Genomic DNA, 18,354 nt, shown 5'->3' on the forward strand with positions numbered 1-18,354 from the left:
CACGTAGACACATGAAACTCGGTACACATGTAGATCTCATTAAACCAAACAACTTTCGTACTGCATGTCATAGGCTCCGCCCAACAGGAAGTTGGCTATTTAAGGTTTATTATTCATATTTTTGGTCAAAGTTGTGGGGGCTTTTGGGGTCCCTAACATACTCAAAAACTCTTGAAAATTTGCACACACTTTGGAATCTGTGCCCTTTAGGAGCCTGCAGAGGCTGGGACCCGGGCGTGGCACAGGGGCTCTACGGCGCCCCCTGGAACACAGTCATAAATGTTGATGTATAGCTCACACATACTTGCACATATTCATATGAAACTCAGTACACATATAGATCTCATTGTGCCGAACAATTTTCGTATTGCATGTCATTGGGCTCCGCCCAACAGGAAGTCAGCTATTTAGAGTTATGTTAAAAGCGCATGCTCTGGAATTTGATATACTTGTCATAGGTTTTTTACTCGTTTACCACCAAACTCGGTCAACATGATCTCAAAACATTGGGGATGAAAAATTGCCAGGGGATTTTTGATATCTCGAACGGTTTGCTCGTGGCGAGGCGTTGAAATTATGGCGAGAATTGAGAAACAGGAAGTGTCTAATACCATCCACATACATTTCCTGATTTCAATCAAACTTCATCAGATTATTCATTGTATGATGTCGATCACATATATGTGACTATTAGGAGTCAGAGTTATAGCGCCACCAACTGGCAGCAGGAAGTGTGTCATTTTCAAAATGCTTTGAATTCAGCATCTTATTTTTATTCGATTTGCTTCAAACTTCATCAGAATAATGCTAAAACACAGCCGATATGAATCTGCTTGGGGAAATTGGATATCTAAAAATATTGTTGCCGTGGCAACATGTCAAACTGGAAAACTTCTCAGGTGATTTTGAGGCAAATAACATGCTTAGAATTTCATCAAACTCAGAACACATATCAGTATTAGTGACAGCTAGACACTGGCAAAAGGTCATTAGAGGGCGTGGAAGAGGCACTCTATAGCGCCACCTTTTGTCAAAAGTGGGGGGGTTAGTTTTAGCTACAGACACCACACTCAGTACAAAAATTGTTCTTATCAAGACGGACAACTTTCTAATTCACAGTCATCAGCTACGACCAACAGGAAGTCGGCTATTTTGATTTGAATGTGGATTGTTTTTTACATTTTGCTGTGAATTAATGCATACTGCTCAGAGGAGAGTAACACTATACACACCAAACTTTGTCTACATGTTGAAAAAACATTGAGGAACTTAAATTGTGAATGGGTTTGGATAGCTTGGATGGTTTTGTCGTGGTGATTTTTTTAAATGACAGTAAAGATGGAATTATTAATTTTCCTGCATTTTTAAATTCCAAACACTTCAAAACCTTTTTTCATACAGAAAAAAAGTTATTCTGAGTAAATATGCATAGTTTCATGACTTTACAACACTGTATGGATAACAGAAAATTAAAAAACTGTCAGACATCTCCTCTCACTCTGTCCCTCTGTTTGAGTGAGTGTGCTTAGACTTCCATTGTCTGAGAGAAATAGCGCCCCTACAGGTGCAGTTACCGGACTTAAAAAGGGAGGAGACTGTCTTTTGGTTTCACTTTTAAATCGGTTAAAATACAAATAAATACTTGGATTTAATTCACACTGACAAGCTAAACCAACATATATGATTATTATCAGGTCAGGGCTCATTAATAATTTATGTGTGGTCAGTGATACGTGAGAAACACGAGAGATGAATCACCGCTCTGAGCACCAGCGTGTGGAATGATGAGCTCAGAAAAAACGAGTTTATTCTTGTTTTATAGCTATTAAAAATAAAGTATTGCAACGATATCACACAATTCACCAATTAGAACACACCAAGAGCTAAATTAAGATGTTTTTGAACTGTTTGTGTGAAAATGAAATATTCGCGGCTGCCTATCTGAAATCACTGCTCCGATCAGCGCGCACAGTGTCACAAGTTCAAAACTAACGAATTTATTCTTGTTTAAGAGCTTTTTTAAATAACTTATTGCCATAAATGCACACAATACATCCATTATAACACAACACGAGCTAAATATAGGTGTTTGTGACCCGTTTAAGTGTGCAAGACTATTTGAAAGCGCGAGTGGCAGAATAACATACATCTCTCGAGCTGCAGGATTCTGCCTTTCGTCGTAAGAACGAACACATCACGGACAAGATTATTTCAAAATACATAATAGCTTGGCTAATATAAACGAAAACAGCCACGTGAACATAAACTGTTGAGAAATAAATCTGAAGTGGATCTACTGGATTTTAATATTAAGTGACCGCATATACCTGCTTCTGTCTTCAATTTTAATCTATATAAAAAATTAAACTCATTAATCTTGGCTGCTTTTTTAATGTGTGTAGGTATTTATTTATTATTTTGCTCTAACAAGACTTAATCTATATTTAATTAAATCAATTACATTTTATTTTACATTTGATTTGTCCATTTCTGCATCTAAACGCCTAAAAACCTAAAACATGCTCTATTATATTATTGTTAGCAATTTCTTTATCGTCCAATTTATCTGGTGTACACACTTATATTTTCATAATAAACTTGTTTGTTAGATTATACACAGTTATAGTGGTCTATAATAAATATTAACAGGTTTTATTCAAGCTGTTTAGAATGATTGCGTAGGCTAATTTTTTTAAATGTAAATAAAAAATAAAATAAAATAAATAAAAAACATTGGAAAAGAATAACTGTTGTACATTTTTATACATTTTGTATAATTTCATAGTTTATGCATTATAGTTATAAAAACAAATAAATTTAGCCACTCACATAGAAATCTTAGGCCTTATCCTTTTCTGACAGTTTTAGGGATTTTTAAAAATCCTAAAAAAACCTTATTTGTGCTGCAAATAATAATTTCAAATTAATTTGATACTGACCTCTGACATCCTGTGACATGATATTTATTTGAATTTACATAATCTCATGGATGTAACCGTAAATCTGTTCAGCTCACAGATCAAGACTAAGCTGTAATGCAAGCAGAACTTTCACAAATACTTGTAGGTCAATAAAATCATTACAAAACACTTACAAATCATTGAAAGGATTTATTAACACTGTAAAATAATGTCTAATTTGTTAACATTAGCAAATGCATTGATAACACTTTATAATAACTGCACTCATTAGTAAATAGTCAGTTCATGCTTCATAAAGCCTTGTCCCAATATTAATAGTCAGTAGTAAGCAGTTTATAAATACAGCTATAAATAGCTTGTTCTTGGTTTATAAGCACATTTATTAAACAGGAGAGTAAAGGGTCAGTTATCTTCCTATGAAAAATAAAAATAAACAAACAACAACACAGATTGATACAGAACTCAGAAATGTTATTGTGGATTTATGATAAAATCAGCCTGTAAATGAATTCATTCTCCTCTAAGAAGACATAAGTAGTTCACACCAAACTGTTTTAACATGAAGCCATATACTGAAGATGTTAAATTTCGAAAGGGTTTAGGATACCTTAAATGGTGTGGCCATAGCGATTTATTAAAGTAACATAAAAAATACAATAGTTATTTTACTATATCTTTAACATTTTTAATTCCAACTCTTCATCATTTTTTATATACGTAGAAGTCATCATTTGAAGGAAGCACAGTAAGTTTCATAGCTTTATCATTTTCAAGAGCCAGCATAAAATTAAAACTATCATAACATATAAATCAAGCTTGCAATTCTTAGTACCAATAATGGCCACCAGATGGCGCTATAGGATTACTTTTAAATAATTATTGTAGAAACAAGTATAATGATTTAAATCATTTATAGAAATCTTTCAAAGAAAAATAATATGAATTTTATGTATTTTACTGATAAAATGACCCTCACTTAATTAGAATATCAAGCTGAAGTATTGTGAACTGTATATTAATAATAATTCTTTATAGGCTTAGGGACAGATATGTTTTGAGTGACTCTTGAAGGATCAGCACCACATCCTCTTTTACCACTGTTTAAAGAATTTATCTTACAGTACAGGTGCGGATGAATTTTGAATGGCTTGAATGGTTTTGTCGTGGTGATTTTTTGAAATAACAGTAAAAAAGTAACCAGTAAATGTATTTTATTGTTTTAAAGTGCAGCTTCTAAACACTTAAAAAAATTGTACACATAGAAGACAAGTCATTCTGAGGAAATATGCATAGTTTCATGACTATACAACACTATATGGATGATAGAAAATTAAAAAAACTATCATACATCTGATGTCACTCTGTCCCTCTGTCACTGTGGGTGATGTGTGTGTGTGTGTGTGTGTGTGTTAATTGAATTAGGTGTGAAACTATCAGGGAGCATTTAGTCTCCAGCGCCAACATTTTACAGAACTGCCACTTTCCTGGAGTCTCAGAATTACAATGTGTCAGGTTCTGAGAGATCTAAGATTCCAAAAAATTATTTAATTAGAATACCATGAAGTATTGTGAAATACTATATATTAAGACTTATATATATATAAGACTATATATAGGCTTTCTGAACCGATTAGAGTGACTCGTGAAGGACCAGCACCACCTCCTCTTGTCCGATGGTTTGAGGAATATATCTTCCAGAATCCGGGATTAAGATTTAGGAGCTCATTTTTATTCCACCTCCTTTCCTGAAAAGTCTGTCTTGCAGAATTGACTAAAAATTAATCTTCACATTAATTCCTAATTATTTTGCAATTCTTTTTGTCAGTTCTTCTTGACATGTTTTTTTTTTTCTTTTTCTTTTCTGACCTCATGACCCAGTCAGCATTTTTGTACAATGGTCAAGTCTTAACTTATCCATTTCTGTATTGCATTTGTGTTTGATATTTCTCATGGGTATTTCATAATTTTCGACTTTGAGTTAAAATAGTTTGAGTTAAAACTCTTTTTTAGTGCATTTCATCTGTAAAAGAAAACATGCCTAATAATTCTGCACATGAATATAAGGAGTTTTTCTCTTCCAGCTTTCCTGGACTATTGTATAACACTCATAAATTATTAAATAAAAAATAATGGTAGTTATTAAGATTGATATGGTTTGGAATTGGTAAAATGTGCTTGGAAAAAAATCACAAAACAATGTTTTAATGTTTAAGTTTGGAATATTAACTGACATGAATGAATGCTATATAAATATTGTTCATGTTAACATAATGTTTATAAATGAAATCTTATTGTAAAGTGTTACTAAATATATATATATATATATATATATATATATATATATATATATATATATATATATATATATATATATATATTGTTCTGTGAATGTGATTTTAAAGTCTAGATGATTCGGATTAACCCTTTAACTGTCATATCCTTTAAAACCTCACTGCCAGAGGGATATTGTGAATGCATGTGCCCGCTGGGCACAGTTTACCTGATGCCACCGGGGTGGCGATGGCATTGGTGGCTTGAGCCCGCCATCGCTGCTTGCAGCTATATTTATTATTATTATTCTTCTTCTCCAAAATGAATCGCATTTTTGAGGGCCTAAACATACTCAAAAAGTCATGAAACTTTGCACACACCTCAGAACCGGCGAAAATTTACATCTGATATGGGTTTCAGAAGTGGGTGTGGCAAAATGGCTCGACAGCGCCACCTATACACTTTCAGCGGTGTGCGCCTCGAGCTATGTTTCACGTACATGTATGAAAATCGGTACACATATGTAACACACCAATAGCTACAAAAAAGTCTCCTGGTACAAAATCCGAATCCCAACAGGAAGTCGGTTATTTTTAATAATATGAGCAAATTTTGTGTAATTTTTGCCATTTCCATGAGTTGTATTTTAACGAACTCCTCCTAGAGACTTATTCAGATCAACACCAAATTTGGTATGCCTAATCTAAAGGCCTTTGCGATGTTAAATTGCGAAGATTTTGAGTTTTCGTCGAAGGGCGTGTCAGTGGCGGCCTGGCGAATTTCGATGATTCGCCATGAAAAATGAAGTTGCTATAACTCAGACATACAATGTCCAATCTGCCCCAAACTTCACATGGTTGATAAGACTCTAGAACTGAACAGATTGACATGCCCATATTCAGTTATAGTCATAGCGCCACCTATTGGCAACAGGAAGTGTCATATTTTATGCTCCGAAGAACTACTCCTAGAAATTTTATGACATCAATGTCTTTTTTGTGGTCAGTCTAATCTAAAGGCCTGTGCAATGTTAAACTGTGAAGATCTTGAGTTTTCGTTAAAGGGCCTGTCCATGGCGCCGTGACAAAGTTCGATGTCTCGCCATGGGAGTAGAAGTTGTTGTAACTCAGGCATAAAATATCAGATCTTGCCCAAACTTCACCTGTTTGATAAGAGTCCTGGCCTGAACACATCTGAAGTCCAATATTCCATTGGGTGTGGCAAAATGGCTTGATAGCGCCACCTATACACATTCAACAGAGTGCGCCTCGAGCTATGTTTCACGTACATGTACAAAAATCGGTACACACATGTAACACACCAATACCTACAAAAAAGTCTCTTGGTAGGAAATCTGAATCCCAACAGGAAGTCGGTTATTTTGAATTTTCTCTGCAAAATTGGCATTGTTTTTGCCATTTTCAGTGGTTGTACTTTAACGAACTCCTCCTAGAGATTTATTCAGATCAACACCATATATGGTCAGTTAAATCTAAAGGCCTTTGCAATGTTAAATTGCGAAGATCTTGAGGTTTCGTTAAAGGGCGTGTCCATGGCGGTCTGACAAATTTCGATGTTTCGCCATGAAAAAGGAAGTTGCTGTAACTCAGACATACAATGTCCAATCTGCCTCAAACTTCACATGTTAGATAAGACTTCTGCCCTTAACAGATCTACATGCCCATATTCAGTCATAGCCATAGCGCCACCTGCTGGCAACAGGAAGTGTCATGTTTTACACTGCAAAGAACTACTCCAAGAAATTTTATGACATCAACATTTTATTTTGGTCAGTCTAATCTAAAGGTCTTTGCAATGTTAAATTGTGGAGATCTTTAGATTTTTTTAAAGGGCGTGTCCATGGCGCCATGACAAAATTTGATGTCTCGCCACAGCAAGAGAAGTTATTGTAACTCAGGCTTGAAATGTTCGATATTCCCCAAACTTCACATGTTCGATAAGACTCCTAGCCTGAACACATCTGAAGGCCAATATTCCATTATAATGATAGCGCCACCTATTGGCAACAGGAAAATTGGCACATATAAGTGACTTTGACATATTCCACTTATATTAACGATTTGAAATGCATATTTCTCACCTTCACCTTTTTACTAAAGCCACACGATTGCGGTGAGCCCGGGTGCGAGGGCCCGTTCATCGCTGCTTGCAGCTTTAATTAGGGCCCGAGCACCGATGGTGTGAGGACCCTCTTGGAATTGCTCCGTTTATTATTATTATTATTATTATTATTATTATTAGGGCCCGAGCACCGATGGTGTGAGGACCCTCTTGGAATTGCTCCGTTTATTATTATTATTATTATTATTATTATTATTCTTCTTCTCTAAGATGAATCGCATTTTTGAGGGCCTAAACATGCTCGAAAAGTCATGAAACTTTGCACACACCTCAGAATTGGCGAAAATTTACGTCTGATATGGGTTTCAGAAGTGGGTGTGGCAAAATGGCTCAACAGCGCCACCTATACACGTTCAACGGTGTGCGCCTCGAGCTACGTTTCATGTACATGTATGAAAATCGGTATACACATGTAACTCTCCAATACCTACAAAAAAGTCTCTTGGAGCAAAATCCGAAACCAGACAGGAAGTCGGTTATTTCTAATATTATGAGCAAATTTTGTGTCATTTTTGTCATTTCCATGCGTTGTATTTTAACGAACTCCTCCTAGAGATTAATTCAGATCAACACCAAATTTGGTATGCCTAATCTAAAGGCCTTTGCGATGTTAAATTGCGAAGCTTTTGAGTTTTCGTTGAAGGGCCTGTGTGTGGCGGCCTGGCGAATTTCGATGATTCGCCATGAAACAGGAAGTTGCTATAACTCAGACATACAATGACCAATCTGCCCCAAACTTCACATGTTTGATGAGACTCCTGTCCTGAACAGTTTGACACGACCATATTCAGTTATAGTCATAGCGCCACCTATTGGCAACAGGAAGTGACATATTTTACGCTGCGACAAACTACTCCTAGAAATTTTTGACATCAATGTCTTTTTTGTCGTCAGTCTAATCTAAAGGCCTGTAAGATGTTAAATTGAGAAGATCTTGAGTTTTCGTTAAAGGGCGTGTCCATGGCGCCATGTCAAAGTTCGATGTCTCGCCATGGGAGTAGAAGTTGTTGTAACTCAGTCATAAAATATCAGATCTTGCCCAAACTTCAAATGTTTGATAAGAGTCCTGACCTGAACACATCTGGAGGCTAATATTCCATTGGGTGTGGCAAAATGGCTCGATAGCGCCACCTATACATTTTCAATGGAGTGCGCCTCGAGCTACATGTCATGTACATGTACGAAAATCGGTTAACATATGTAACACACCAATAGCTACAAAAAAGTCTCCTGGTACGAAATCCGAATCCCAACAGGAAGTCGGTTATTTTTAATTTTCCCTGCAAAATTGGTGTTGTTTTTGTCATTTTCAGGGGTTGTATTTTAACGAACTCCTCCTAGAGATTTATTCAGATCAACACCAAACTTGGTCAGTGTAATCTAAAGCCCTTTGCGATGTTAAATTGCGAAGGAATTGAGGTTTCGTTAAAGGGCGTGTCCATGGCGGACTGACAAATTTCGATGATTCGCCATGAAAAATGATGGTGCTATAACTCACACATACAATGTCCAATCTGCCCCAAACTTCACATTTTTGATAAGACTCTTCACCTGAACAGATCTACATGCCAATATTCAGTTATAGTCATAGCGCCACCTATTGGCAACTGGAAGTGACATATTTTACACTGTGACAAACTACTCCTAGAAATTTTATGACATCAATGTCTTTTTTGTGGTCAGTCTAATCTAAAGACCTGTGTGATGTTTAGTTGTGAAGATCTTGAGTTTTTGTTAAAAGGCATGTCCATGTCGCCATGACGAAGTTCGATGTCTCGCCATGGGAATAAAAGATGTTATAACTGTCCGATCTTGCCCAAACTTCACATCTGTGACAAGGGTCCTGGCTTGAACACATCTGAAGGCCAATATTCCATTATAACGATAGCGCCACCTGCTGGCAACAGGAAGATTGGCACACATATGGAATAAACTTTGATATATTGCACTTATATTTATGAGTTTAAATGCATATTTCTCAACGTTCACCTTTTTACTAAAGCCACACGATGGCGGTGAGCCCGGGTGCGAGGGCCCGTTCATCGCTGCTTGCAGCTTTAATTAGGGCTCAAGCCTGGAGGGCGAGAGCCCTATTGTTTTCCTTAGGATTATTTGTTATTATTATTATTATTTATTATTATTATTTTTCTTCAAGGTTTCGGGGGCTTTTGGGGCCCTTAACATGCTTAAAAAGTCTTGAAAATTGGCACACACATTGGAACCTGCGGCCATTAGGGCCGGGCAGAGACTGATACACGGGCGTGGCACAGGGGCTCTACAGCGCCCCCTGGAATATGGAGGGCCATATATCATACATACTTGCACATAGACATACGAAACTCGGTACACATATAGAACTCATCAATACAAACAACTTTCGTATTGCATATCATAGGCTCCGCCCAACAGGAAGTTGGCTATTTGGGGTTTATTATTCATATTTGTCGTCAAAGTTGTGGGGGCTTTTGGGGTCCTTAACATACTCAAAAACTCTTGAAAGTTTGCGCACAATTTGGAATCTGTGGCCTTTAGGAGCCTGCAGAGGCTGGGACACGGGCGTGGCACAGGGGCTCTACAGCGCCCCCTGGAACACAGTCATAAATGTTGATGTATAGCTCACACATACTTGCACGTATTAATATGAAACTCAGTACACATATAGATCTCATCGTGCCGAACAACTTGCGTATTGCATGTCATAGGCTCCGCCCAACAGGAAGTCAGCTATTTAGAGTTATGTAAAAAGCGCATGCTCTGGAATTTGAAATACTTGTCATAGGTTTTTTACTCGATTGCCGCCAAACTCGGTCAACATGATCTCAAGACACTGGGGATGAAAAATTGCCAGGGGATTTTTGATATCTCAAACGGTTTGCTCGTGGCGAGGCGTTGAAATTATGGCGAGAAATGAGAAACAGGAAGTGTCTAATACCATCCACATACATTTCCTGATTTTAATCAAACTTCATCAGATTATTCTTTGTATGATGTCGATCGCATATATGTGACTATTAGGATTCAAAGTTATAGCGCCACCAACTGGCAGCAGGAAGTGTGTCATTTTCAAAATGCTTTGTATTCAGCATCTTATTTTTACTCGATTTGCTTCAAACTTCATCAGAATAATGTTAAAACACAGCCTATATTAATCTGCTAGGGGGATATTGATATCTAAAAATATTGTTGCCGTGGCAACATGTCAAACTTGAATACTTCTCAGGTGATTTTAAGGCATATAACATGCTTAGAATTTCATCAAACTCAGAACACATATCAGTATTTATGATAACTAGACACTGGCAAAAGTTCATAAGAGGGCGTGGAAGAGGCACTCTATAGCGCCACCTTTTGTCAAAAGTGGGGGGGTTAGTTTTAGCTACAGACACCAAACTCGGTACAAAAATTGTTCTTATCAAGACGGACAACTTTCTAATTCACAGTCATCAGCTACGATCAACAGGAAGTCAGCTATTTTGATTTGAATGTGTATTTTTTTTTACATTTAGCTGTGAATTAATGCATACTGCTCAGAGGAGAGTAACACTATACACACCAAACTTTGTCTACATGATGCCAAAACATTTTAAACAACTTAAATTGCCAAAGGATTTTGGATAGCTTGAACGGTTTTGTCATGGTGATTTTTTTAAATGACAGTAAAAATGGAATTATTAATTGTCCTGCATTTTTAAATTCCAAACACTTCAAAACCTTTTTTCATACAGAAAAAAAGTCATTCTGAGTAAATATGGATAGTTTCACGACTTTACAACACTGTATGGATAACAGAAAATTAAAAAACTGTCAGACATCTCATCTCACTCTGTCCATCTGTTTGAGTATTATGTGCTGAGACTTACATTGTCTGAGAGAAAATGCGCCCCTACAGGTGCAGTTACCGGACTAAAAAAGGGAGGAGACTGTCTTTTGGTTTCGATTTTAAATCGGTTAAAATACAAATAAATACTTGGATTTAATTCACACTGACAAGCTAAACCAACATATATGATTATTATCAGGTCAGGGCTCATTAATAATTGATGTGTGGTCAGTGATACGTGAGAAACACGAGAGATGAATCACCGCTCTGAGCAGGAGCGTGTGGAATGATGAGCTCAGAAAAAACGAGTTTATTCTTGTTTTATAGCTATTAAAAATAAAGTATTGCAGCGATATCACACAATTCACCAATTAGAGCACACCAAGAGCTAAATTAAGATGTTTTTGAACTGTTTGTGTGAAAATGAAATATTTGCGGCTGCCTATCTGAAATCACTGCCTCCGATCAGCGCGCACAGTGTCACAAGTTCAAAACTAACGAATTTATTCTTGTTTAAGAGCTTTTTAAAATAAATTATTGCCATAAATGCACACAATACATCCATTATAACACAACACGAGCTAAATGCAGGTGTTTGTGACCCGTTTAAGTGTGCAAGACTATTTGAAAGCGCGACTGGCAGAATAACATGTATCTCTCGAGCTGCAGGATTCTGCCTTTCGTCGTAAGAACGAACACATCACGGACAAGATTATTTCAAAATACATAATAGCTTGGCTAATATAAACGAAAACAGCCACGTGAACATAAACTGTTGAGAATTAAATCTGAAGTGGAACTACTGGATTTTAATATTAAGTGACCGCATATACCAGCTGCTTCTGTCTTCAATTTTAATCTATATAAAAAATTAAACTCATTCATCTTGGCTGCTTTTTTAATGTGTGTACGTATTTATTTATTATTTTGCTCTAACAAGACTTAATCTATATTTAATTAAATCAATTACATTTTATTATACATTTGATTTGTCCATTTCTGCATCTAAACGCCTAAAAACCTAAAACATGCTCTATTATACTATTGTTAGCAATTTCTTTATCGTCCAAGTTATATGGTGTACACGCTTTTATTTTCATAATAAACTCGTTTGTTAGATTATACACAGTTATAGTGGTCTATAATAAATATTAACAGGTTTTATTCAAGCTGTTTAGAATGATCGCCGTAGGCTAATTTTTTAAAATGTAAATCCAAAAAAAAAAAAAAAAAATGTAAATAAATAAAAAACATTGGAAAAGAATAACTTGTACTTTTTTATACATTTTGTATAGTTTCATAGTTTATGCATTATAGTTATAAAAACAAACAAATTTAGCCACTCACATAGAAATCTTAGGCCTTATCCTTTTCTGACAGTTTTAGGGATTTTTAAAAATCCTAAAAAACCTTATTTGTGCTGCAAATAATAATTTCAAACTAATTTGATACTGACCTCTGACATCCTGTGACATGATATTTATTTGAATTTACATAATCTCATACAGGTGCGAATGAATTTTGAATGGCTTGAATGGTTTTGTCGTGGTGATTTTTTGAAATAACAGTAAAAAAGTAACCAGTAAATGTCTTTTATTTTTTTAAGTGCAGCTTCTAAACACTTCAAAAAAATGTACACATAGAAGACAAGTCATTCTGAGGAAATATGCATAGTTTCATGACTATACAACACTATATGGATGATAGAAACTTTAAAAACTATCATACATCTGATGTCACTCTGTCCCTCTGTCACTGTGGGTAATGTGTGTGTGTGTGTGTGTGTGTGTGTGTGTGTATGTGTGTGTGTGTGTGTGTGTGTGTTAAGTGAATTAGGTGTGAAACTATCAGGGAGCATTTAGTCTCCAGCGCCAACATTTTACAGAACTGCCACTTTCCTGGAGTCTCAGAATTACAATGTGTCAGGTTCTGAGAAATCAAAGATTCCAAAAAATTATTTAATTAGAATACCATGAAGTATTGTGAAATACTATGTATTAAGACTTTATATATAGGCTTTATGAACAGATTAGAGTGACTCGTGAAGGACCAGCACCACCTACTCTTGTCCGATGGTTTGAGGAATATATCTTCCATAATCCGGGATTAAGATTTAGGAGCTCATTTTTATTCCACCTCCTTTCCTGAAAGTTTGTCTTGCAGAATTGACTAAAAATTAATCTTCACATTAATTCCTAATTATTTTGCAATTATTTTTGTCAGTTCTTCTTGACCTGTTTTTTTTTCTTCTTCTTTTCTGACCTCATGACCCAGTCAGCATTTTTGTACAATGGTCAAGTCTTAACTTATCCATTTCTGTATTGCATTTGTGTTTGATATTTCTCATGGGTATTTCATAATTTTCGACTTTGAGTTAAAACAGTTTGAGTTAAAACTCTTTTTTAGCGCATTTCATCTGTAAAAGAAAACATGCCTAATATTTCTGCACATGAATATAAGGAGTTTTTCTCTTCCAGCTTTCCTGGACTATTGTATAGCACTCATAAATGATAAAAAAATAAATAAATGGTAGTTATTAAGATTGATATGGTTTGGAATTGGTAAAATGTGCTTGGAAAAAAATCACAATAAAACAATGTTTTAATGTTTAAGTTTGGAATATTAACTGACATGAATGAATGCTACATAAATATTGTTCATGTTAACATAATGTTTATAAATGAAATCTTATTGTAAAGTGTTACTATATATATATATATATATATATATATATATATATATATATATATATATATATATATATTGTTCTGTGAATGCGATTTTAAAGTCTAGATGATTCGGATTAACCCTTTAACTGCCATATCCTTTAAAACTTCACTGCCAGAGGGATATTGTGAATGCATGTGCCCGCTGGGCACAGTTTACCTGATGCCACCGGGGTGGCGATGGCATTGGTGGCTTGAGCCCGCCATCGCTGCTTGCAGCTATATTTATTATTATTATTCTTCTTCTCCAAAATGAATCGCATTTTTGAGGGCCTAACCATGCTCGAAAAGTCATGAAACTTTGCACAAACCTCAGAACTGGCGAAAATTTACGTCTGATATGGGTTTCAGAAGTGGGTGTGGCAAAATGGCTCAACAGCGCCACCTATACACGTTCAACGGTGTGCGCCTCGAGCTACGTTTCATGTACATGTAAGAAAATCGGTATACACATGTAACTCTCCAATACCTACAAAAAAGTCTCTTGGAGCAAAATCCGAAACCCAACAGGAAGTCAGTTATTCCTAATATTATGAGCAAATTTTGTGTCATTTTTGTCATTTCCATGCGTTGTATTTTAACGAACTCCTCCTAGAGATTCATTCAGATCAACACCAAATTTGGTATGCCTAATCTGAAGGCCTTTGCGATGTTAAATTGCGAAGCTTTTGAGTTTTCGTTAATGGGCGTGTCCGTGGCGGCCTGGCGAATTTCGATGATTCGCCATGAAACAGGAAGTTGCTATAACTCAGACATACAATGACCAATCTGCCCCAAACTTCACATGTTTGATGAGACTCCTGACCTGAACAGATTGACATGCCCATATTCAGTTATAGTCATAGCGCCACCTACTGGCAACAGGAAGTGACATATTTTACACTGCAACGAACTACTCCTAGAAATTTTATGACATCAATGTATTTTTTGTGTTCAGTCTAATCTAAAGGCCTGTGCGATATTAAGTTGTGAAGATCTTGAGTTTTCGTTTAAAGGCGTGTCCATGGCGCCGTCACGAAGTTTGATGTCTCGCCATGGGAATAAAAGATGTTATAACTCAGGCATAAAATGTCCGATCTTCCCCAAACTTCACATGTGTGATAAGAGTCCTGGCCTGAACAGATCTGCAGGCCAATATTCCACCGGGTGTGGCAGAAATGGCTCTATAGCGCCACCTATACACTTTCAACGGAGTGCGCCTCGAGCTATGTTTCACGTACATGTACAAAAATTGGTACACACATGTAACACTCCAATACCTACAAAAAAGTCTCTTGGTACGAAATCCGGATCCCAACAGGAAGTCGGTTATTTAGAATTTTCCCTTAAAAATTGGTGTTGTTTTTGCCATTTTCAGGGGTTGTACTTTAACGAACTCCTCCTAGAGATTTATTCAGATCAACACCAAACTTGGTCAGTGTAATCTAAAGCCCTTTGCGATAATAAATTGCGAAGGACGTGAGGTTTTGTTAAAGGCCGGGTCCATGGTGGCCTGACAAATTTCGATGTTTCGCCATGAAATAGGATGTTGTTGTAACTCAGGCATAAAATGTCCAATCCTCCCCAAACCTCACATGTTCGATAAAAGTCCTGCCCTGAACACATCTGAAGGCCAATATTCAATTATAATGATAGCACCACCTGCTGGCAACAGGAAGATTGGCACATATATGGAATAAACATTGATATATTCTACTTATATTTATGAGTTTGAATGCATATTTCTCAACGTTCACCTATTAACTAAAGCCACTCGCTGCTGGTGAGCCCGGGTGCGAGGGCCCGTTCATCGCTGCTTGCAGCTTTAATTAGGGCCCGAGCACCGATGGTGTGAGGACCCTCTTGGAATTGCTCCGTTTATTATTATTATTATTATTATTATTATTATTATTTATTATTATTATTATTCTTCTTCTCCAAAATGAATCGCATTTTTGAGGGCCTAAACATGTTCGAAAAGTCATGAAACTTTGCACACACCTCAGAACTGGCGAAAATTTACGTCTGATATGGGTTTCAGATGTGGGTGTGGCAAAATGGCTCAACAGCGCCACCTATACACGTTCAACGGTGTGCGCCTCGAGCTACGTTTCATGTACATGTATGAAAATCGGTATACACATGTAACTCTCCAATACCTACAAAAAAGTCTCTTGGAGCAAAATCCGAAACCCAACAGGAAGTCGGTTATTACTAATATTATGAGCAAATTTTTTGTCATTTTTGTCATTTCCATGCTTTGTATTTTAACGAACTCCTCCTAGAGATTCATTCAGATCAACACCAAATTTGGTATGCCTAATCTGAAGGCCTTTGCGATGTTAAATTGCGAAGCTTTTGAGTTTTCGTTAATGGGCGTGTCCGTGGCGGCCTGGCGAATTTCGATGATTCGCCATGAAACAGGAAGTTGCTATAACTCAGACATACAATGACCAATCTGCCCCAAACTTCACATGTTTGATGAGACTCCTGACCTGAACAGATTGACATGCCCATATTCAGTTATAGTCATAGCGCCACCTATTGGCAACAGGAAGTGACATATTTTACACTGCGATGGACTACTCCTAGAAATTTTATGACATCAATGTATTTTTTGTGGTCAGTCTAATCTAAAGCCCTGTGCGATGTTAAGTTGTGAAGATCTTGAGTTTTCGTCAAAAGGCGTGTCCATGGCGCCGTCACGAAGTTCGATGTCTCGCCATGGGAATAAAAGATGTTATAACTCAGGCATAAAATGTCCGATCTTCCCCAAACTTCACATGTGTGATAAGAGTCCTGGCCTGAACACATCTGAAGGCCAAAATTCCATCAGGTGTGGCAAAATGGCTCGATAGCGCCACCTATACACTTTCAACAGAGTGCGCCTCGAGCTATGTTTCACGTACATGTACAAAAATCGGTATACACATGTAACACACCAATACCTACAAAAAAGTCTCTTGGTACGAAATCCGAATCCCAACAGGAAGTCGGTTATTTAGAATTTTCTCTGCAATATTGGCGTTGTTTTTGCCATTTTCAGGGGTTGTACTTTAACGAACTCCTCCTAGAGATTTATTCAGATCAACACCAAACCTGGTCAGTGTAATCTTAAGCCCTTTGCGATGTTAAATTGCGAAGATCTTTAGATTTCGTTAAAGGGCGTGTCCATGGTGGCCTGACAAATTTCGATGTTTCGCCATGAAAAAGGAAGTTGCTGTAACTCAGACATACAATGTCCAATCTGCCCCAAACTTCACATGTTAGATAAAACTTCTGCCCTTAACAGATCTACATGCCCACATTCAGTTATAGTCATAGCGCCACCTATTGGCAACAGGAAGTGACATGTTTTACGCTGCGACAAACTACTCCTATAATTTTTTTGAGATTAACATATATTTTGTGGTCAGTCTAATCTAAAGGCCTGTGCAATGTTAACTTTTGGAGATCTTGAGTTTTTGTTAAAGGGCGTTTCCATGGCGCCATGACAAAATTTGATGTCTTGCCACAGCAAGAGAAGTTGTTGTAACTCAAGCATAAAATGTTTAATCTTCCCCAAACTTCACATGTTCGATAAGAGTCCTGGCCTGAACACATCTGAAGGCCAATATTCCATTATAATGATAGCGCCACCTGCTGGCAACGGCAAGATTGGCACATATATGGGATATACTTTGATATATTCCACTTATATTTAGGACATTAAATGCATATTTCTCAACGTTCACCTTTTTACTAAAGCAACACGATGGCGGTGAGCCCGGGTGCGAGGGCCCGTTCATCGCTGCTTGCAGCTTTAATTAGGGCCCGAGCACCGATGGTGTGAGGACCCTCTTGGAATTGCTCCGTTTATTATTATTATTATTATTATTATTATTATTATTATTATTATTATTCTTCTTCTCCAAAATGAATCGCATTTTTGAGGGCCTAAACATGCTCGAAAAGTCATGAAACTTTGCACACACCTCAGAACTGGCGAAAATTTACGTCTGATATGGGTTTCAGAAGTGGGTGTGGCAAAATGGCTCAACAGCGCCACCTATACACGTTCAACGGTGTGCGCCTCGAGCTACGTTTCATGTACATGTATGAAAATCGGTATACACATGTAACTCTCCAATACCTACAAAAAAGTCTCTTGGAGCAAAATCCGAAACCCAACAGGAAGTCGGTTATTACTAATATTATGAGCAAATTTTGTGTCATTTTTGTCATTTCCATGCGTTGTATTTTAACGAACTCCTCCTAGAGATTCATTCAGATCAACACCAAATTTGGTATGCCTAATCTGAAGGCCTTTGCGATGTTAAATTGCGAAGCTTTTGAGTTTTCGTTAATGGGTGTGTCCGTGGCGGCCTGTCGAATTTCGATGATTCGCCATGAAACAGGAAGTTGCTATAACTCAGACATACAATGACCAATCTGCCCCAAACTTCACATGTTTGATGAGACTCCTGACCTGAACAGATTGACATGCCCATATTCA

Source organism: Carassius gibelio, chromosome B23 (assembly GCF_023724105.1).
Source record: "Carassius gibelio isolate Cgi1373 ecotype wild population from Czech Republic chromosome B23, carGib1.2-hapl.c, whole genome shotgun sequence".
Classification (NCBI taxonomy): domain Eukaryota; kingdom Metazoa; phylum Chordata; class Actinopteri; order Cypriniformes; family Cyprinidae; genus Carassius; species Carassius gibelio.